Source organism: Gorilla gorilla, chromosome 3, assembly GCF_029281585.2.
Source record: "Gorilla gorilla gorilla isolate KB3781 chromosome 3, NHGRI_mGorGor1-v2.1_pri, whole genome shotgun sequence".
NCBI classification, from domain to species: domain Eukaryota; kingdom Metazoa; phylum Chordata; class Mammalia; order Primates; family Hominidae; genus Gorilla; species Gorilla gorilla.
In genome coordinates, this window is record NC_073227.2 from 128969902 (window position 1) to 128990731 (window position 20830).

A 20830-nucleotide genomic window follows, 5' to 3' on the forward strand; every position below is an offset into this window, starting at 1 on the left:
CGTAAAGCTGTTGGACAGAGTCCTATCTGGGGAAATAGGGACCATATCTTCTGGTTTAAAAAAAAAAAAAAAAAAAAGCAGGAGTAGACTTTTTCTCAACTTCAGAGACTACCCATATACAAAAGCCCAGCTTCAGGCTGTGCTCTGTTCAGCTTGGCTTTGCCTGGATGGGCTGAAATGACAGTACACATGTGGACAGAGGTACTGATTCTCCCTTTTCAAGATGGAAAGATGGCCAGGCACAGTAGCTCACGCCTGTAATCCCAACACTGTGGATGGCTGAGGCGGGCAGATCACTTGAGGTCAGGAGTTCAAGACCAGCCTGGGCAACATGGTGAAACCCCATCTCTACTAAAAATACAAAAATTAGCTGGGTGTGGTGGCGGGTGCCTGTAATCCCAGCTACTCGGGAAGCTGAGGCAGGAGAATCGCTTGCACCCAGGTGGTGGAGGTTTCGGTGAGCCAAGATCACGCCACTGCACTCCAACCTGAGTGACAGAGGGAGACTCCGTCTCAAAACAAACAAACAAACAAAAGATGGAAAGATGACTTTTCAAAGGTTTATTTTCAAAAAAATATGTACTGGCGAATTGAGTTGGAGAAACAAACCAGTCATCAGTAATTACTTTTCCATCCTTTGGCGCCCTCTATTGACAATAAACTCAATTGCGGTAAAATTATACCAACACCTTCTACAGCTAGGAAATCTATGAGGTGGGTTCTTCTTCAAACAGATTCACGATGAATTCAGTCTTTGGGAAAATCTGACTCCTCTTTCATCAAAAGCATGGGTTCGTGTGTCTAAATTGTGTGTGTGTGTGTGTGCGTGTGTGTGTGTGTTGAGACGGAGTCTCGCTCTATCGCCAGGCTGGAGTGCAGTGGCGCGATCTCGGTTCACTGCAACCTCCACCTCCCAGGTTCAGTCGTTTCTCCTGCCTCAGCCTCCCTAGTAGCTGGGACCTAAACTTTTTTTGCCACATTTTTAGGCATCTGTATCTGGCCAACGTTAGAACTCAGAGCAAAATTATGGTAAAATATCTTTGTCTCAACTCTCAGCAAGAATCATCTTTAGGCTGCCTGTATGGGAAATACACTCCACACAGAGCTGCCAGATTGTCTTTTATTTTTCTCACCTGGACAAAATATTAGATCTATACTAGAAACAAGGACGAAGCAAATATTTAAATACAATATGTACTTTAATATTTTTTCCAAATGATTTAGTTTCAAAATAAATAATGTTAGTCCTTTTCCAAACACATGGAAAATGGATATATCAGTAAAAAAGAATAGAAGAGGCTGGGCGCGGTGGCTCACTCTTGTAATCCCAGTACTTTGGGAGGCCGAGGCAGGCGGATCACTTGAAGTCAAGGAGTTTGAGACCAGCCTGGGCCAAAAGGTGAAAGCCCATGTCTACTAAAAATACAAAAATTAGCCAGGTGTGGTGGTGGGCGCCTGTAATCCCAGCTACTTGGGAGGCTGAGACAGGAGAATCGCTTGAACCCAGAAGGTGGAGGTTGCAGTGAGCCGAGATGGCGCCACTGCACTCCAGCCTGGGTGACAGAGCAAGACACCGTCTCAAGAAAAAAAAAAAAAAAAGGACAGAAGAATGGATGAATCAGACAGCACAGGTTAAGCACAATGCCCAGTCTATAGCAGCTTCTGGTAAATGCTAGTTCCAGTGTCACCTCCATTCTGGCTCTGCCACCAACTAATTGACCTTGAAAAGTCATTAAACTCTCTGGACCTCACTTTCTTCATCCGTAAAATGAAAATGTTGAATTATGTGATCTCTGAGAGCCCTTCTCATCTGTAATTCTATATTTCTAAACCCACCCCCTATATCCTTTGGTTTCCCACCACACCACAGTTTCCAGAAAGGAAAGCAGAAACTCTCTATTGATTCCTACACTGTCAATTATGTTCTATGATCATCAACTCTGTATAAAGACGTGAGGACACACAGATGAATATGTTACTGTCCCTGACCTCCGGAAGCACATAGCTAAATGGTGTAATTCACTATAACACGTATAGGAAGAGCTATGTTTGAGTTACGAACAAATGCTGTGGTAACACATTGGACAGTACTATCACAGAGTTCATAAAATGATTGTTTTAATTTAGCAAATTCGGTCAAAAATCAGTTGAGTCGTGTGCTTGGCATTACCCCAACGATATAAGTAATAAGTTGGATTTTTCTCTTTTTGAACCTGTGCTCTAGGTTTCACTTGGGTATAGCCTAAATATCTAAGAAGAAATGCAAATGGTGCTAAAACTCATCCCTCCTTTTCTGAAGCATGGCTTTATTAGAAAAATCAGCTGTAGAAGTTGTGTCTTGATCTACTTACTGTGGACTTTCCTGAGAACAGCAAGTCCTCTTGCCAACATTTGCCATGCAGATACCAGACTGTGAGTTGAAAGTCTGTACAAAGCAATTTCCAGTGGAAGCAAAGCCATCAGATCCCCTGCAGGCATAGTCAGCAGTATCTCTTTCAACTCACCCGGTCTCAGTGCTGCCCATGGTCCACAAAATAATTCATTTCCACCTCAGCTGCTGAGACCTAAAATTCCCCTATTCTACTTCAACTCTTTGCAAATTGGAACTCATGCTGGTTCCATTTGCTAATGGTGACCACGGCCAGTCCCTCCAAATTCCTGTGTTGACGGACAAAGGCATAACTAAATTTTACCAAACCCTGGAGCTGTTTAGTGTTTTAGGACTCTGAAGCATTTATTTCTGTCCCACATAGAAGCTATTCTCTGCTATGAAATAGGAAGATTTCTTTAAAGAAAGCATTTGATGACCTAGTTGGTGAAAACAGAAATGATTAAAACTTAGGCAAATAATCCACATATTGCTATTACCTTAGTGATTAAAACATGCAGCTCATTAATTTAACCTGACAGTGGGCCCTTTTGTGGGTAGACAACTCATACGTAATGTCTTACTGCAGCTGAAGAGACTTGTCCCATGCCAAGCCTGGCTCCCCATTTCTTTTATTACTGTGAAGGCATTGGTACAATCCAAAATGATTAAAGCAATAGAGATTGAATTGCAGACAAAGAACATCAGACTGGATCAGGAATGGGAAAATAAAACTCCAAACAAGAATGAGACTCAAGGGACTAATGATCAAAGCATTCAAGTTTCCCTTTTTAAAAAAAAAAAAAAAGCTGGAATATTCAACTTTCTACTTTATGACACCTCAGAAAAAAAGAGTTTACATAATCTATTAATACAGTAATGCTTTTTATCTGGGAGGAGTTCTTCCAGGATTCCTAAAAGAGAACCCTTTATATATATATATATATGGAATCTTCCAGGATTCCTAAAACAGATTTTAGGATTTTAGGAATCTTCCAGGATTCCTAAAAGAGAACCCTTTATATATATATATATGGAATCTTCCAGGATTCCTAAAAGATTTTAGGATTTTAGGAATCTTCCAGGATTCCTAAAAGAGAACACTTTATATATATATATATATACACACACACACACATACATATATATACATATATGTTATATATATATGTATATATATGTTTTATATATGTGTGTGTATATATATAGAGAGAGAGAGAGAGAGAGTACAAAATATGTCAGAGGTGTAAGAAAACTAACGAAACAAAGTTCCTGGATCCAATTCTCCTTGTCCATAGCTACTCCTTGTATGAAACTGGAGAAACTCTTGAACTTCTTTATTGGTAATGATTATTAGTGGAATGGCATCTAACCCATTTAATCATGAATCACAAGAGAGCAGCAAAATTTACATGACACAAAAATTACAGAAAAACAAAAGAAAAAATCTTCAAGATTTACTGCCTCCATATGCCTCCATATACCTAACCCATGAAAAAGGAAATTTTCTCATTATAATTATTTCTTTGCACAAAACAAAAGCAAATAATTCAAACCTCCTTATCATTCAAAAAGCAAAGAGTATTTTCTATTGCTAATAGTCAGCATTTTAAATACCCATCTTAGGCTGGGTACGGTGGCTCATGCCTGTGATCCCAGCACTTTAGGAGGCCAAGGCAGACGGATCACTTGAGAACAGGAGTTCGAGACCAGCCTGGGCAACATGGTGAAAACTAATCTCTACTAAAAATACAAAAAGTAGCTGGTCATGGTAGTGTGCGTCTGTAGTCCCAGCTACTCCAGAGGCTGAGGCAGAAGAATGGCTTGAACCAGGGAGGTGGAGGTTGCAGTGAGCCAAGATCGTGCCACTGCACTCCAGCCTGGGCAATGGAGTGAGACTCTGTCTCAAAAAGAAAAAAAAAAAAATCTATCTTAAATCACTTCACAGTCATCCAAGTTGAACCTTATTCTTTTTCTTCTTAAGATTGAGCTAATCTACTATTAATGGAAACTGTACCCTTAAGTGACGTCAGGTTTGCCTACCAAGGAGATTCAGGCCCTCTCTGTTCTGCATCTTCTTTCACATCCTACCCATTCCCAGGAAGCCTTCTTGATCTAACTTATGCTATGGAATATCAGATATCAGATGAGTGAGGGGTACTCTCTGTGGTTCCTGTTGAGATAGATCATATTTTAACTGAATGGGAGATTTAATTCTGGAATTTCACTGTTAGCCAGTTTTTCTCCATAGAAAGGTGATCAAGGCAAATGCTATATGAATATTCTCCTCTTTACTATAGGTGGGTTCTTCTTAAGTCAAAACAAATTTATGGCCAGGTACGGTGGCTCACACCTGTAATCCCAACACTTTGGGAGGCCAAGGAGGGTGGATCACTTGGGGTCAGGAGTTCAAGACGAGCCTGGCCAACATGGCTAAACCCTGTCTCTAACAAAAATACAAAAATTAGCCAGGTGTGGTGGTGCACGCCTGTAATTCCAGCTACTTGGGAAGCTGAGGCAGGAGAATCGCTTGAGCCTGGGAGGAGGAGGTTGCAGTGAGCCAAGATTACACCACTGCACTCCAGCCTGGGCAACAAAGCTAGACTTCGTCTCAAGAAAAAAACAAAACAAAATAAAACAAATTTATCTTCCATAATAAAATCGTCAAAGGGGCCAGGTGCAGTGGCTGACGCCGGTAATCCCAGCACTTTGGGAGTCCAAAGTGGGTGGATCACCTGAGGTCAGGAGTTTGAGACCAGCCTGACCAACATGGTGAAACCCCACCTCTACTAAAAATACAAAAAATTAGCCAGGCATGGTGGCAGGCACCTGTAATCCCAGCTACTCAGGAGGCTGGGGCAGGAGAATCACTTGAACCAGGAGGCAGAGGTTGCAGTGAGCCAAGATCGCGCATTGAACTCCAGCCTGGATGATAAGGGCAAGACTCCATCTCAAAAAAAAAAAAAAAAAAAAAGTCAAAAGAAAACTCTTAAGTGGACTGTGTCTAAAGCAACCCACTATGCCCATGTGTTGATAGAAGAGCTGTGTTGCCTATTAAGACAAAGTAACTAAATGGTGACGCCACAATTATTAGTTTTTTATTTGTATAGATGGGGCTTATTTCTAGTTAATACTTCCTCTGGCTTGGGAGAGTCAGTGATAGGATATTGACACCTACGTGTAATGTTTAAGGCAAAATGTTGGTATCTTAGATGAATTCTTTCATTTAAATTCCTCCTTGTGATCTACTGGATTTACAGTGCATTTATCATGCTTCAATATTAGAACCTTTAGTTTGGGGCTAACAGAAATAGTTCAGCTAATGAAAATAATGATTTTTTCATGCTGTACTACATGGTAATTTAAAGCATTTCAATTAAACAAACTGTCTCATTATAGCTCCTTGATAATGTAGTTCCATTTGCTTTGATATGGTCAGAAATCCCAAGGATGCTTTCGGGATACACTCTAACTCTCATATGAACTTGCTTAAGAATGTTACCATACACCAGACATTTTAGAGTATTCAAATGACCTACTTTAAAAATGTTTGAAGTCATTTTATGGTGTGGACCCAGAACAAATTACCCTTATTTAATAAGTAGCTTTCAGTTTGTGTTCCAAAAGTCATCTGAATTCTACCAATGAGGTTTATTTTTTAAAGCTCCATTTTTCTCATATTATAAGATTTGAAAGCACATTCATTCATAAAATTCTCATTCTGGGCCAGCAGCAGTGGCTTAAGCCTGTAATCCTAGCAATTTGGGATGCCGAGGCAGGTGGATCACCTGAGGTCAGGAGTTCGAGATCAGCCTGGCCAACATGGAGAAACCCCACCTCTACTAAAAATACAAAAATTAGCTGGGTGTGGTGGTGCATGCCTATAATCCCAGCTACTTGGGACACTGAGGCAGGAGAATCGCTTGAATCTGGGAGGCGGAGGTTGAAGTGAGCTGATATCATGCCACTGCACTCCAGTGACTCCAGTCTGGGTGACAGAGAGAGACTCTGTCTCAAAAAAAAAAAAAAAGAAAAAAAAATCTCATTCTGTTACTTGTTTTTCACAGAATAATCTTATGATGAATATTATAATTTTAAAATTTACTATTTTGCATCATATTCCCTATCATTTTTTCCTCAAAACAGTCTAGACTCACTTGCTCATTTCTCCGGAAAACAAAAACCTAACTACATAAATTGGCCAAGCACAGTGACTCATGCCTGTAATCTCAGCACTTTGGGAGGAAGAGGTGGGCAGATCACCTGAGGTTGGGAGTTCAAGACCAGCCTGTCCAACACGGTGAAACCTCATCTCTACTAAAAATACAAAAAATAGCCAGTTATGGTGGCACACACCTATAATCCCAGCTACTTGGGAGGTTTGAGGCAGAAGAATTGCTTGAACTCAGGAGACGGAGGTTGCAGTGAGCTGAGATAGGGCCATTGCATTCCAGCCTGGGTGACAGGAGCAAGACTCCGTCTCAATAAATAAATAAACAAAATTGGTGAAAGGATCATTGAGATACTCTGAGGATAAATTATATATTGTTACTTTAACTCGAATATTTAAATCCCCTCACATAAGCTAAAGGCTCAAAAAGATAAATTCTATTAATTTTACTATAGTTGAAAATAGATGCTGGACTCGGTGGCTCACTCTGTAATCCCAGCACTTTGAGAGGCCAAGGCAGGCAGATCACCTGAGGTCAGGAGTTTGAGACCAGTCTGGCCAACATGGTGAAACCCCATCTCTACTAAAAATACAAAAATTAGCCAGGTGTGGTGGTCAGCGCCTGTAATCCCAGCTACTCGGGAGGCTGAGGCAGGAGAATGGCTTGAACCAGGGAAGCAGAGGTTGCAGTGAGCTGAGATCGCAACACTGCACTCCAGCCTGGGTGACAGAGCAAGACTTCATCTCAAAAATAAAAAAGAAAACAGATTAAAAAATAAATTTCTCATATGCCTAACATAAGTAAGAAGTGAGGCACTTGAAAATTTATTTTATGTTACCAAATAGTCTCTTGAATTTAAATACCTGTTAATTTAACTTAAATATCAGACAAACCAGTTGTTGAACATGATAAAATAGCACAATGAACAGCTGACTGGATACCAGCTAGTTTTTTTTGGCTATTGTATGCTATAGCAATTCAAATCCAACTGAACTAGTAAAAAAGAGAGTTTTATGCATTTAGGCATGCTAATAACACCACTATCTTTTACCTTGATTGCAAAAACCATTTTTTTATTATTTAGGGTAAGTAATGCTAACTGCTATAACAAATCCCAAGGTCTAAAATGGCTTAACACAATAAAAGTTTATTTCTATCTCTGAAACAATGTCCAATGTGGTCATTCCATCTTGTGACTTCAAAATAACTGGGGTCTCAGACGCCTCTCTTGGATCCGATAGCCAGGGGATGGACATCAGAGAGTGTAGAAAGAACACTGCAAAAGTCTTTTGGCTTTGTCTTTTGGGTTTGTTGGGGGGTGGGGGAAGAATGGGAACTGGGCTCAGAAGTATTGTACATCAGTTCTACCCACATTCCAGTGGCCCAAATTCAGTTACATGGTCACAACTAAGTACAGTGGAGGCTGGGAAATGTAGTCTGTCTGCCCAGGGAGTAAGAAAATGGGTTTTAGCCGGACGCGGTGGTTCACGCCTATAATCCCAGCACTTTGGGAGGCCGAGGCGGGCGGATCACGAGGTCAGGAGATCGAGACTATCCTGTCTAATGCAGTGAAACCTCGCCTCTACTAAAAATGCAAAAAAAAAAAAAAATTAGCCTGACGTGGTGGCGGGTGCCTGCAGTCCCAGCTACTCAGGAGGCTGAGGCAGGAGAATGGCGTGAACCCAGGAGGCGGAGCTTGCAGTGAGCCGAGATCACGCTACTGCACTCCAGCCTAGGCAACAGAGCGAGACTCTGTTTCAAAAAAACAAACAAACAAACAAACAAACAAAAACAAACCAACAAAAAAGAAAATGGGTTTTGGTGTACACATAGCAATCTTGCCACAAAAATCCCTATAGCCTCAGCAGGGACTTGCAACAAAGAATATAATCTCACAGTTGCTCCTATAACTAAAGATATTATCATTTGGTTTTTAGGTGGAATAATAAATATAAATTCTATAAAATAATGATACTATTCTAACTAAAAGGTATTTAGAAATCAGTAACCATCTATGTCACATGTTTAATCATCTGTGTCTCAGGTGCCTCTTCAAGGCACACAGATTCAGTTTTTCCCATCCAATTATCTGAATCTCTGAAAGCGCTTTTCTTTTCCACTCACTTGTCTATCAAAAATGGCAGACACAGTAACTTTAACTTAACTTTAATACTGAAAGCTGGAGTGAATCATATTAAACATAACTCAAATTTTTTTTGTTCTTTTCTTCCTGGCCTGTGTGACCCAAACCAGTGTTTTCAAAGGCGTACTGCATGAACCAATTTGAAGCTGAAGCTACGAGGTTTTTTTTTTTGTTTTTTTTTTAGCTATGAATTTTTGAACACTTAAACCCAGACAATGCCTCAACAGAACATCCAATAGTCTCTGGATTGCTATTTCATTCAGTTTAAGTTCCTGGCAGAGGTCTGATTTTATGAACCCTTGTTAATTACCAAGCTTTCCAAATTTCCTACAAGGACCTCTAATGCAAAAGGCTATCCACCCATTGTATAACTGGTATCCGAAGCAGACATTCAGCATAAAATTGAGGCAAGTATCCAGAAAACTCAGGCAAAATCTCACAGCTTGACTTGTATCTTCTTTTAAATATCAGAACCCTAGAGCAAAACAGCAAATAATTGATAGGCGATGTAGAGAAGAGTAACTGATAGGATTGAAACCCTGCAGGGACTGACCTAGAAAGAGAGATAAAAGGAACTGAGAGAGCCTGGTTGCTCCATCTTCACGCAATCCTGGGAGGTAGATGTTTCAGAGATCTGGCTCTGTCTAATCCCTCAGTGACTTCAAACATTTCTATTTTAGTGGCTCTTCCTCTTTCGAATGAGGATAATATAAAATGGGTTAAATTTCCTCTCTGGGCTGAAGGTGACATTCACAAGGCATCTATCGAGTCCATTTCCTTTCTCGAAGGCAATCTTCCACTGAGGCCTTCCTGAGAGACTCCTCTGAGACCCATTTCAGGCAGAGTCCTCAATTGACATCCTGCCTGTGTTTCCACAAACCCAAATTAAAGTTACTTAACCTCACTGGCCTCAGTTTCTCTTCTGCAAACTGGGAGTTAAAAATACCCACCTCCCAGGTTTGGATGAGGGTTAAATAAATTATTTAAAGTCACTTAACAGAGGGCTGTACAAATAAAAAGAGCTCAACCAGCTACTGTTATCTTAAAAAAGAAAGGTTAAACCAGCTCCCGACGACTTTCTGCATTATCTAACAATTCTTTGAGTTGGTAAAATATTATTTGAAGCGCAAAACTCTCTGTATTTAATTTAATCCTAATTCAATTCATTTTGGCTATATTTTAGAGAATCACATAATATCTTCTATGTGGTTATATATGGTTTCCATTATTTGTTCTTGAAAACTCCGAAGACTCAGAAAAATGGTAATGTTGAAACAGACGGTGCCACCCATACCCGAGTTCCTCCGCACAGGTGCTCAGTGGGGATTGACGGTGAGGTAGTGCTTGACTTGCTACAGCAGGGATGGCAAGTATGTGGCAGTTGCAATACCCAGCTTACCTCCAAAACATACGTCTATGTCTGCTAATAAACATCTACATCAGCGAATAGGTCACCAAACTCTTTTCCATAGAGTCTATATTTTTCCACAAAATCCTTTTCAAAAATACTTTGGACAATCTCTGCTGATCCATCAGCCACCACTAATCTATTTCCATTCTTGGGCTATAGCATAAAGGGAAGCAAATTTAAAACGGGAAGAAAACCTTGAAGAAGAACAAACTGATTTTAACTATTTGTTATGGTTTTCTGTGTCTAGAAACTGAAGAAAACAAAATGACTAAAGCCAGTTCTTGATCATCTGTGATATTGGAGAGTGTGGTTTAGCATGAATGAATCAAATTAATAAATGTATGTTAGAAATGAGACTTAAATGTCTAAATATAAAAATCAGAGGACTACAAAGAGCTTACATTTCATTTAAAAATAAAACGGAAAAAAAAATCAATGGTAGGCAACCATAGACAAACCTCCTCTTTTGTCAGAGCTGTTATTAACAAGTAACTAAGTCTGCAGATTTTATTTTCACCTTCTCTACCCTTCACTGCATGTAGACTGATAGATGGGTTCATGGGATCTGCAGTGGGCAAGACACAAAAATGTACACAGACAACTGAGCTGGAAACCACAGACATGTTGATCAGCTCTTGAATAATAAATATCTGCAAGGTTATAAAATTGTTGGTGATTTACATATGAAAACAGTCTCAGTGCTAAGGAGAGAAAAAAGTTTAAGTAGCAGTATGAGAAGCTTACAGGAAAAAGCTAAAAATATTTCAAAGGAAAATCTGTGAATTAGAAAAAAATATATACTTCCATAAGCAATTTTGTTTATCTCCTGGGTAAAAGACAAGATCATCTCTGTCTATGCTTGGTAAAGATGCTATGTATTTGGCCACTACCATTTGAGAGAAGCAGAAGAGCATAGCAGTGTTCAGACTCTAGAGCCAGACTGTCTGGGTTCAATCCCAGTTCTGGAACTTTTCAGTTTTGTGAGCTTGGGCAAGCTGCACGACTTCTCTGTGCCTTGGTCATCTTCTCCATAAAGTTAGGATGATAATAGAGCCCACCTCATAACATTCTGACAAGGGCTAAATGAGTTAATATATCTAACATCTAGACTAGTTCTTGATACATACTAGATTTTCTCCTTGGATATTTGTTGTTATTTGCTACAACTTGGTAAAGATCAGACCTCAAAGGAATAATAGCTACTTTTTAAAAATAGTAGATAGGCCAAGCATGGTGGCTCATGCCTCTAATCCCAGCACTCTGGGAGGCTGAGGTGGGTGGATTGTTTGAGCTCAGGAGTTCAAGACCATCTAGGGCAACATGGAAACACCCCATCTCTACAAAGATACAAAAATTAGCCAGGTATGGTGGTGGATGCCTGTAGTCCCAACTACTTGGGAGGCTGAGGTGGAAGTTGCAGTGAGTCGTGATCATGCCACTGCACTCCAGCCTCGGTGACAGAGCCAGACCCTGTCTCCAAAAAATATAAATAAATAAATAAATACATACATACATACATACATACATACATAAATATATAATGTAAAGTCCTTAAAATGGCCTATCAGGTGCCCATCAATCCAGGAGTGGATAAAGAAAATGTGGTATATAAATAAGATGGAATACTACTCAGCCATAAAAAGGAATGAGTTAATGGCATTCATGGCAACCTGGATGGGATGGGAGACTATTATTCTAAGTGAAGTAACTCAGGAATGGAAAATCAAACATTGCATGTTCTCACTCATAAGTGGGAGCTAAGCTCTGAGGATGCAAAGGCATAAGAATGATGCAATGGACTTTGGGGACTTTGGGGGAAAGGGTGGGAAGGGAGGTAAGGGATATAAGGCTACAAATTGGGTTCAGTGTTTACTGCTCAGGTGATGGGTGCACCAAAATCTCATAAATCACCACTAAAGAATTTACTCATGTAACCGAATACCAGCTGTTCCCCAAAAAACCTATTAAAAAAATGGCCTATTAGGGAAAAAAAATAGTGGGACGTATTATTGAGTTTTGTTATCTTGTGTTTTTTTAAAATACTTTTTTGAAAGTGTATTGGTTCTTTATTGTTGCTGTAACATATTTCCATAATATTGGTTCATGCAGTACCATAAATCCAGTGGCTTAAACAACACAAATATATTCTCTTCCAGTACTGGAGATTAGAAGTCTAAAATGGGTTTCACTGGGCTAATATCAAGGTGTTGGCAGGGCACCTCCTTTCAGGACCTTTCAGGGAAAATCCATTTTCTTGCCTTTCTGGCTTCTAGAGGCTGCCCACATTCCTTTGCTGCTAGTGCCATGCCATTGTCAAAGCCAGCAATGGCCAGTCAAGATTTCTTACATCACTCTGATGCCAAATCTTCTACCTCCTTCTCCCACACGTCGACACCCCTGTGATTTCTTTGGACCCACCCCGATAATCCAGGATAGTCTCCCTATTTTAAGATCAGCTGATTAGCGAACTTAATTCATCTGCAAGCCTAATTCCTCTTTGCCATGTAATGAAACATATTCACAGGTTCCAGGGATTAGGGCATAGACATTTTGGGCGGCCATTGTTCTGCCTGCCGCAGAGGGGAATAACATCTATCTTAGAAACTGGAATGATTAATATAGTCTGCATGGTAAAGTGAGAAGAGTTTTGGAGTAAGCAAACAAGAGGTCTGAGTTCAAGCCTGTGTTTGGTTATTAGCTAGTTTTATGATCTCGAGAAATTTTAAGTCACTTTATCTCTTTGGACTTCTATGCAATAAGAGTTGATGTTATATGACCTATGACTCTGTCAAATTAAAAATAAAGGGCTAAAGTCACTGGATTATACAACAAGGCATTGAGATATTCTTCTGCAGAGGACAGCTCTAAATTTAGTTTTTAAATGAGTCTACCTTTACCTGCCTTATTGGTTCTGAAATTTCCCCCTTTCACAGTATAAAAACCATGCATCGTCACAACTTCTGGGCATTGGGAGAGGTGCAGTTTTTTGTTTTTTTGTTTTGTTTTGTTTTGTTTTGTTTTTTTGTTAGATAGATACTCGCTCTGTTGCCCAGGCTGGAGTGCAGTGGTGCCATCTTGGCTCACTGCAACCTCCGCCTCCTGGGTTCAAGCGATTTTCCTGCCTCAGCCTCCTGAGTAGCTGGGATTATAGGCGCATGCCACCACATCCAGCTAATTTTTGTATTTTCATTAGAGACGGGGTTTCACCATGTTGGTCAGGCTGGTCCCGAACTCCTGACCTCATGATCCTCCCACTTCAGCCTCCCAAAGTGCTGGGATTACAGGAGTGAGCCACCGCACCCGGCCATGGTGCAGTATTTTTGAGGCAAGATGTATGAACTGTTTTATCAGTGCATACCAACATTCGCTCCAACATGGGAGAAATCATTCCTGTGGTGTTCTTTCTTAAACCTAATTTCCTCTATTCGTATAGGTGGACACAGGTAATATTTTAAAATAAAATCTGATTTTATTGCAGCTATAATTAGAAACCATTTACTTGAAAGTTCTTCTTTTTGAAAATGCAGAGGAATACATTATCCTTCGCATGACTTTCTGAATCCTTGAAGACCACTAGATCATCCCTTGTTCTCCTTCACAAGCATTACTTTTCAATCCTTTAATCACATTTGTTGCAAATTTAAGAGACTACTTTTAACACTTTGAGAGGGGCTGTTGTTAATGAAAATAGAGGCATAAGGGCAGATATGAAGCCAAGAAAACCTGTCATCTATTATGCTAAGCACGTTAATAGAGTTTATCCTTGTACTGAAGATCCTAGAGAAAGAGATAAAAGAGATATTTCTTCATTTTTGAAATTCATTTTTAAGGAGAAAAAAAAATCCATCTTAACTACCACAACTATTTATAGTCTCAGAAGTAGCTTGGTAACAGAAAATAATCCTGCTTGAACTAACAAATAAGTAATATAAATTCAAGCCTCAGTTATGACATTAACTAGCTGTGTGACCATGGACAAGTCACTTGACCTCTCTAAACTTTCATTTCATACTGTTCATTCACTGGACTGCAAGAGAATAATTGGGTCCAACAAAGAGTAACAAAGAAAACGTGATAGGATAGCGAAGACATATTAAAAAGAAACCTGTAAACCGTTTTAAGGAATGTTGAATTTCAAATACCACTAATTTAAACAAAATTCCCTCAACAGAGAATCGGATGGCCCAGCTATTTGATTTATTCCATCAACCTACCCAGGAATGCCAGCAGCTTAGGAAATTGTGATGATGAAAAGAAAACAAAAAAAGTTTGTAAAATTTGTTACTTTTTTGAAACCAAGTGAATATTTTTTTAATTTCATAATCAAACTTGTTTTCATTTTCAAATTTCTACGAAACAAATGAAGACAATGCTAAATATTGAGTTAGTTCAATTGAGCTTGACACTATTGAGGGCCCAAGCAGAGGTTTATTTCCTCAAAAAGCAATCAACATTCTCCCTCTTGGTGCTACCGAAATTTGTACCCTAACTAGGCAGTCACCTCAAAAACCTTAGTCTGGTAACGCAGAGCATAGAGCAAGGGAGTATGAGACCATCTCTAGTGGAAAAACAACTCAAACATGCTTGAGTGACAGACAACAGCCATAAATGGTATCTCTTTTCCTTGTGGAAAATAGCACTTCTCCATGCTTTGGCTGACTATCAAACCTTGGGGACAGCCTCCAGTTCCAAACGGAAAGCAACGCAGATCTCAGTGGCATTCCAATCTAGTCCGTTTTCAGTTCCCACAGATGTTTTTAGCTGGTGGTAGGCTGTTGCCTTCAGGAGTTTGTCATTTACAGAATCTTATAAAGTGGGTACCAGTGTTCCCTGCCCTCTTCCCAGGCAGGAACAGCTATGTCATGGCAAACCCGTCAGGCATTAAGCGGCTTCTTGTCCCAGACCTCCTGTGGTTGGCCTATCTTTCCAAGCCAATTTGAGGCTTCTCTATTCTCTTTGTCCCCCCTGGCTATCTATGACAAGGGGCTGGATCTTAGAGCTGTGTGGTCCATCAGGGATATTTTGGGCTAATAACACCCATTGTGCTTGGAAACATTTGTATGGTACCACAATAAAGTTCCTGAGTAGAATTTGCTTGTCTGTGCTAAAAAGTTCAGTAGACCATTGACAGGAGCCAAAGCCTTCAATGACAAGAGAGGATGTGTCTTATAGATGGGATGGGACAGGAGTAATAAAGTGTCTAAATGCAGGACTTACTTACTTTTATTGCTGAAGGCATGATCTTGAAAGATTTAAAGACAGAAACCAAGAAATGAATGTCATATTGTCACTTTTAATTCCCCAGCAAAATAAATCTCCTGATTTTTCTGTCAGAGTGATTTGTAAACAAAAACTCTGCATTAAAAAAAGAAATGATTTCTTTAAAGGCTGTCTTGTGAAAAGACATTGCTTACTATACTATTTAAATTTGATTTCCTGGGGTGGAAATATTTGCTTGTGCTGACAACAATGCATCAAGCATACAGACGCAGAGCCAGTGGCCGGGCTCCTTAAACAAATGATTTCAGTAGATGTGGCTCTTGGCCTTCAGGACATAAAATCTGTTTTTGTTTCTGTTTTGTATACTAATATCAGCAAAGGCTTCCCTTTTCTCATTGCATTTGGAAACTTTTGGTTGAATTTCATTAGGCAGGCGGCTCTCTTTTAATGTATAAGTTTTTGCGTAATGTTGGAAAAAGTTAATTAATCAGAATGCTTGAATAACAGGTTGAACAGCTATTAAAATTTGTAATCATTAAGATTCACTTAGCCAGAAGATACTTTCTGCCTCTATCCTTTTTTTTTTTTTTTTTTTTTCAGACAGTCTTGTTCTGTCGTCTAGACTGGAGTGCAGTGGCGCGATCTTGGCTCACTGCAACCTCTGCCTGCCCGGTTCAAGTGATTCTCCTGTCTCAGCCTCCCGAGCAGCTGGGATTACAGGTGCCCGCCACCACGCCTGGCTAATTTTGTATTTTTAGTAGAGATGGGGTTTCACCATGTTGGCCAGGCTAGTCTTGAGCTCCTGGCCTCAAGTGATCCACCCACTTCGGCCTCCCAAAGTGCTGGGATTACAGGCATGAGCCACCACACACAGCCCTCAAATCTTTTTAATAGAATCTTTAAAACTATATCGGCTGGGCATGGTGCATCACGCCTGTAATTCCAGCACTTTTGGGAGGCTGAAGCGGGTGGCTCACGTGAAGCCAGGAGTTTGAGACCAGCCTGGCCAATATGGTGAAACCCCGTTTCTACTAAAAATACAAAAATTAGCCAGGGCACAGGCCTGTAACCCCAGCTCTCAGGAGGCTGAGGCACAAGAATCGCTTGAACCCAAAAGGCAGAGGCTGCAGTTAGCTGAGATCGCACCACTGCATTCCAGCCTGGGGAACAGAGGGAGACTCCGTCTCAAAAAAACATCAAAAACAAACAAACAAAGAAAGTATATTATTGCCTATATTAAAGATCTTGTAGGGTACTAAGATCAAGATTCTGGATATGTTTGGACATTGTTCAGCTGTGGGTTGAAGACTAGGATGAAGTTGCACTGACTTTAGAACTTGCCTTTGTAACTATTACTTTTTATTAAATGACTGATACTGCATTTTTTTATGATTCCCCTATTTTTCCTGAAAGCCAAGTATAGAAGCTAATTCTAGTTAATTTATGGTTTCATTTAATTAAGTTCCACTTAAATGAGATTTTACTGTAACATGGTCAATTGTATTATGAATTATGAGATTTATTTGGGGCAAAGTTAGCACTTACAGGCTGGAAGAAACCTAATGTCTTTAAAACTTGAAAGAAGACTCTTCTTAGAACTTATTTTCTGGATGCCACACAGGTCTCCCTCTTTCTGATGAAACCTAATTCCAAGCATCACTTTTTATCTCTAAGAACTCCAGCTCTGATTGTGTCTTTGCTTTGGTGACACCCTGGCGGTTCCTTTCTGTTGCTCAGAATTTGTCAAAAGAATGAGGAAGATCCTGATGAGCTCAGTCTCCCTTACCCACCACTAGGTCAAGCCTCCCTCTCTGAAGAGTCCTTCTCATCCTTATGCCTGCTTCCAGAGTTGGTGGGGTTGGCTTTGGAGCAGGACTTAATTTTGCCTCATTTAAAATCATGTGCTCAATTGCTTTCTTTCTCTTAAATAATGAAAAGCCAGCAAAGAATAGCTTAATGTATAAGGAAAAATGAATTTAGAGAAATTATTCATCTGCCTGTAAATAATAGCTTCATGGATGTGAGGTAGCTAATTCTCGACAATATTAGGTGCTCTTTCAATAAAAGCAAGAGAAAGAAAAGATCTCAGAAATTTCTTTGTCATGCTTAAAAGTCCTCTGTCCCCCACTCCCCACAATTCCCTGTTTTTTTTTTTAGAAGCGATATTTGTTCTCTCTTATAATCTGGAAATGTATGTGCCTAATTGAAATAAGATGTACTCTTTAAATGATGAAAATAAAAAGTGATCAAAATAGATTTTTGTTATCCTTGGGGCATTGGGAGTTTAAACACAAACTGCATGGCTTGCAGTGTGGGGAATTAATTATTGGTAATTGAAGTTGTAAGCTTAATTCCCTGCTTGCTTCAATGAAAATGAATCCTTTTATTTAATATTGAAATAAGCACCACTAACCTCATGATCTGAGACAGCACATGCACTCAGCTTTTGAGCAACAGTGAATGTTTAAAAAGCTTTATCTTTTTAACACTGAATTGTGATTAAAACAAAACAAAACAAAAACACCGGGTTGCGGGAGTGGTATAAATACATTAGCAAATAACATAATAGATGGTATTTGGGTACTCTTAATAGATGCTGTTCTTATTCACCAGTAAGAGACTTTATTTTGTATTCAAATAAAAGTCTAAACCATTAAAAAATGCATTTATGCTTTTTGAAAACTTGTCCTGAGTAAAATATTTTCGTTGGCTTGTTTTGTCATGTTGAAGCAGGGTGACCATTCAAACTGTTGGGCAGATAAATTTCTCTGCCCTGTGTTTCTGCTGTGAGGAGTTCTTGTCTTCCTGAGGAAGCATTACAGCTAATCATGATGTGGACTTTGCCTCCTGCCCAGTTCTCTTGCTGTGTCTGTGCCTCTCTGTGTCTCAAGGAATGTCTCTGGGTATTTACACTGACTGTTCTGTGACTTAGGTCTGGTAGATTTCCAGGCCCCCTATTCTATGCCTGCTCTTTGCCTAATTAACATCTACTCCTCTCTCAGATCTCAACTCAAACATTACACCTGAGATTAAGGCAAGCACCCCTCTCTTATATTCTTACCACAGTAAATCATGTTGCAATTACTTGTTTCATGCTTGTCCGTTCTGCCAGAGCACAAGTTCCAAGAAGGCAGGGTCTGCCTTGTTCACGGGTAGAGGTCCAGTAACTAGTTCAGAGCCTTGCATATATGGGGGATCAAGAAACATGTTTGAGTGAATGAATGAATAAATGAATGAATGGTGAATGAATGTTAATCAAGGTTGGTCTGAGCAACACTTGGCAAAATTCCCAGTTTATAGTCCTGAAGTATCCATAACTCTTACAATACAATTAATAATTCATTTTTCTCATTTTTAAATAGGAAATGAATGGGATTAGTATTTTCTGACTTTCTGTTTATTGTACTTCATACTTAGTCCTCAGTCATCATTTCCTAAAAGACAATTTATCCATATTTCAGTAAGTAACATCTGTAATTGTGTAATAAGTAACACAAGAAAAATTAAGCTTGCTGTTTAATGTATTTATTAGAGAAAAACCTAGATATTGAAATTCCCTCAAATGAAACAGTGTTGTTTGAATTTGCTCTCAGTGGAACCTATCATTTCTGACCTAGGAGAGGTCTGTTCTTTAAGCAACCAGCCTCTGTGTCCACAAAGTTTGGTCATGGTTTGTAGAAAACTCCTTTGGGTCAGCTCCAAGGGCCAAGTTTGCTCAGATTGCTCAAACTTTCAAAACTATTTTTCTCAAAAGCACAGGGCTTAAATGAACACTTGTTTGATCTAAATATGGTTTCACATTGTCATGGAGAGAAAATAAAGGAGACAGAAGAACGCTTTGGTCTTTATCTCAGTATCCTGAAACTTCTACTTCGTTCATTTTTTAAAAAGGAGCAAAAGTAGATCTAAATGGTTTTCTGGGTTAAGATGGTAGACTAAACCACACATCTAATTTTGCTGCTCTACAAAATTCCATAAAACTTGAGTAAAGTGATTTTCTTGAAAAGGTACAACTCACATGAAAAAGAACACAAAAACAAAAAAAAGGAGAAACTAAAAAACAAAGAAAAAACTGGAAAAAAAAAAAAAAAAAAAGGCCGGGTACGGTGGCTCACGCCTCTAATCCCAGCACTTCGGGAGGCTGAGGAGGGCAGATCACTTGAGATTAGGAGCTGGCCCACATGGTGAAACCTCGTTTCTACTAAAAATACATAAATTAGCCAGGCATGGTGGTGGGCGCCTGTAATCCCAGCTGCTTGGGAGGCTGAGGCAGGAGAATCACTTGAACCTGGAAGGCGGAGGTTGCAGTGAGTTAAGATCACACCTGCACTCCAGCCTAGGTGACAGAGTGAGACTCTGGAAAAAAAAAAAGAAGAAGAAAGAAAGAGAGAAAGAGAGAGAAAGAAAGAAAGAAAGAGAGAGAGGGAGGGAGGAAAGAAGGAAGAAAGAAAGAAAGAGAAAGAGAGAGAGAAAGAAAGAAAGAAAGAAAGAAAAAGAAAGAAAGGAAGGAAGGAAAGAAGGAAGGAAGGAAGGAAAAGAAAAGCAAGCAAGCACAAGAGAATACAAGGGCAGGAAAATTTTGGAATCTGAAAAGCAGACTGACAACTGGCAGTGCCATATACCCCTACCACTGGTGTAGAGGGGAGGCCAAAATAATGAAGAGGGTAAAATAAGGATTGAATGAAAGCTGTTCCATTGGGTTAAATCTCTATACCTTAACTCACATTGCCCTTTCCTCACCTGATTTATTCTGAAGAGTAAGCGCAGCAGAAGGCCTTTGAAATGCAGGACACGAGATACAATTAAAGATCTATCATCATACCAAACACAGAGAGATTGCATGACTGAATGCATATGGAATGCTAAAACCTTTCATCACTTCCTCCACTTGGCTTCCAGAATGCCAGAAGCCTCGTCATTTCCCTTAGTAAGGAGATCGGAAGAGTGTTTTCTGCTAAAAATCTCAACATAGGAGGAAAGTTTTTTTGTTTTTTGGGATGTTTTTTTTTTTTTTTTGAGATGGAGTCTTGCTCTGTTGCCCAGGCTGGAGTGCAGTGGCACGATCTCTGCTCACTGAAGCCTCTGGCTCCCAGGTTCAAGCAATCCTCTGCCTCAGCCTCCCAAATAGCTGGGATTACAGGCATGTACCACGACACCCAGCTAATTTTTGTAATTTTAGTAGAGACGGGGTTTCATCATGTTGGCCAGGCTGGTCTTGAACTCCTGGCCTCAAGTGATCCGCCCACCTGGGCCTCCCAAAGTGCTGGGATTACAGGCATGAGCCACCATGCCCTGCCAGGAGGAAAGATTTTTTAAATATTGACATTGGAAGTACAAAGAGCCTAACCAGACCACTTGACAGTGACATCCAAAGTAAACAAGCTCCACAGAAGCACCCAGAGCAACCAATTATGATTTAAATCCCTTGTTCTTAATCATAAAGGAAGGATGACAAGATATGGAAGATAAAGACCAAACCAATAAACAAAAGAAAGCAACTTGAAGGAAATAGAGAC

At 39.8% G+C, this 20830-nt stretch overlaps 1 protein-coding gene across 6 annotated transcripts in view; it reads right to left on the reverse strand.

Annotated features, from left to right (window-relative positions):
• LOC101143334 (uncharacterized) overlaps positions 1–20830 on the reverse strand; it is an 80204-nt gene that overhangs the window by 31845 nt on the left and 27529 nt on the right. For 2 of the 6 annotated variants that reach the window (XR_008679420.2, XR_008679421.2), the window contains one exon: positions 18376–18493. The exons of the other annotated variants lie outside the window; for them this stretch is intronic. The gene's annotated coding sequence lies outside the window, so the exon portion shown is untranslated. The remainder of the gene's footprint in view (positions 1–18375; positions 18494–20830) is intronic. 6 annotated transcript variants of the gene reach the window in all.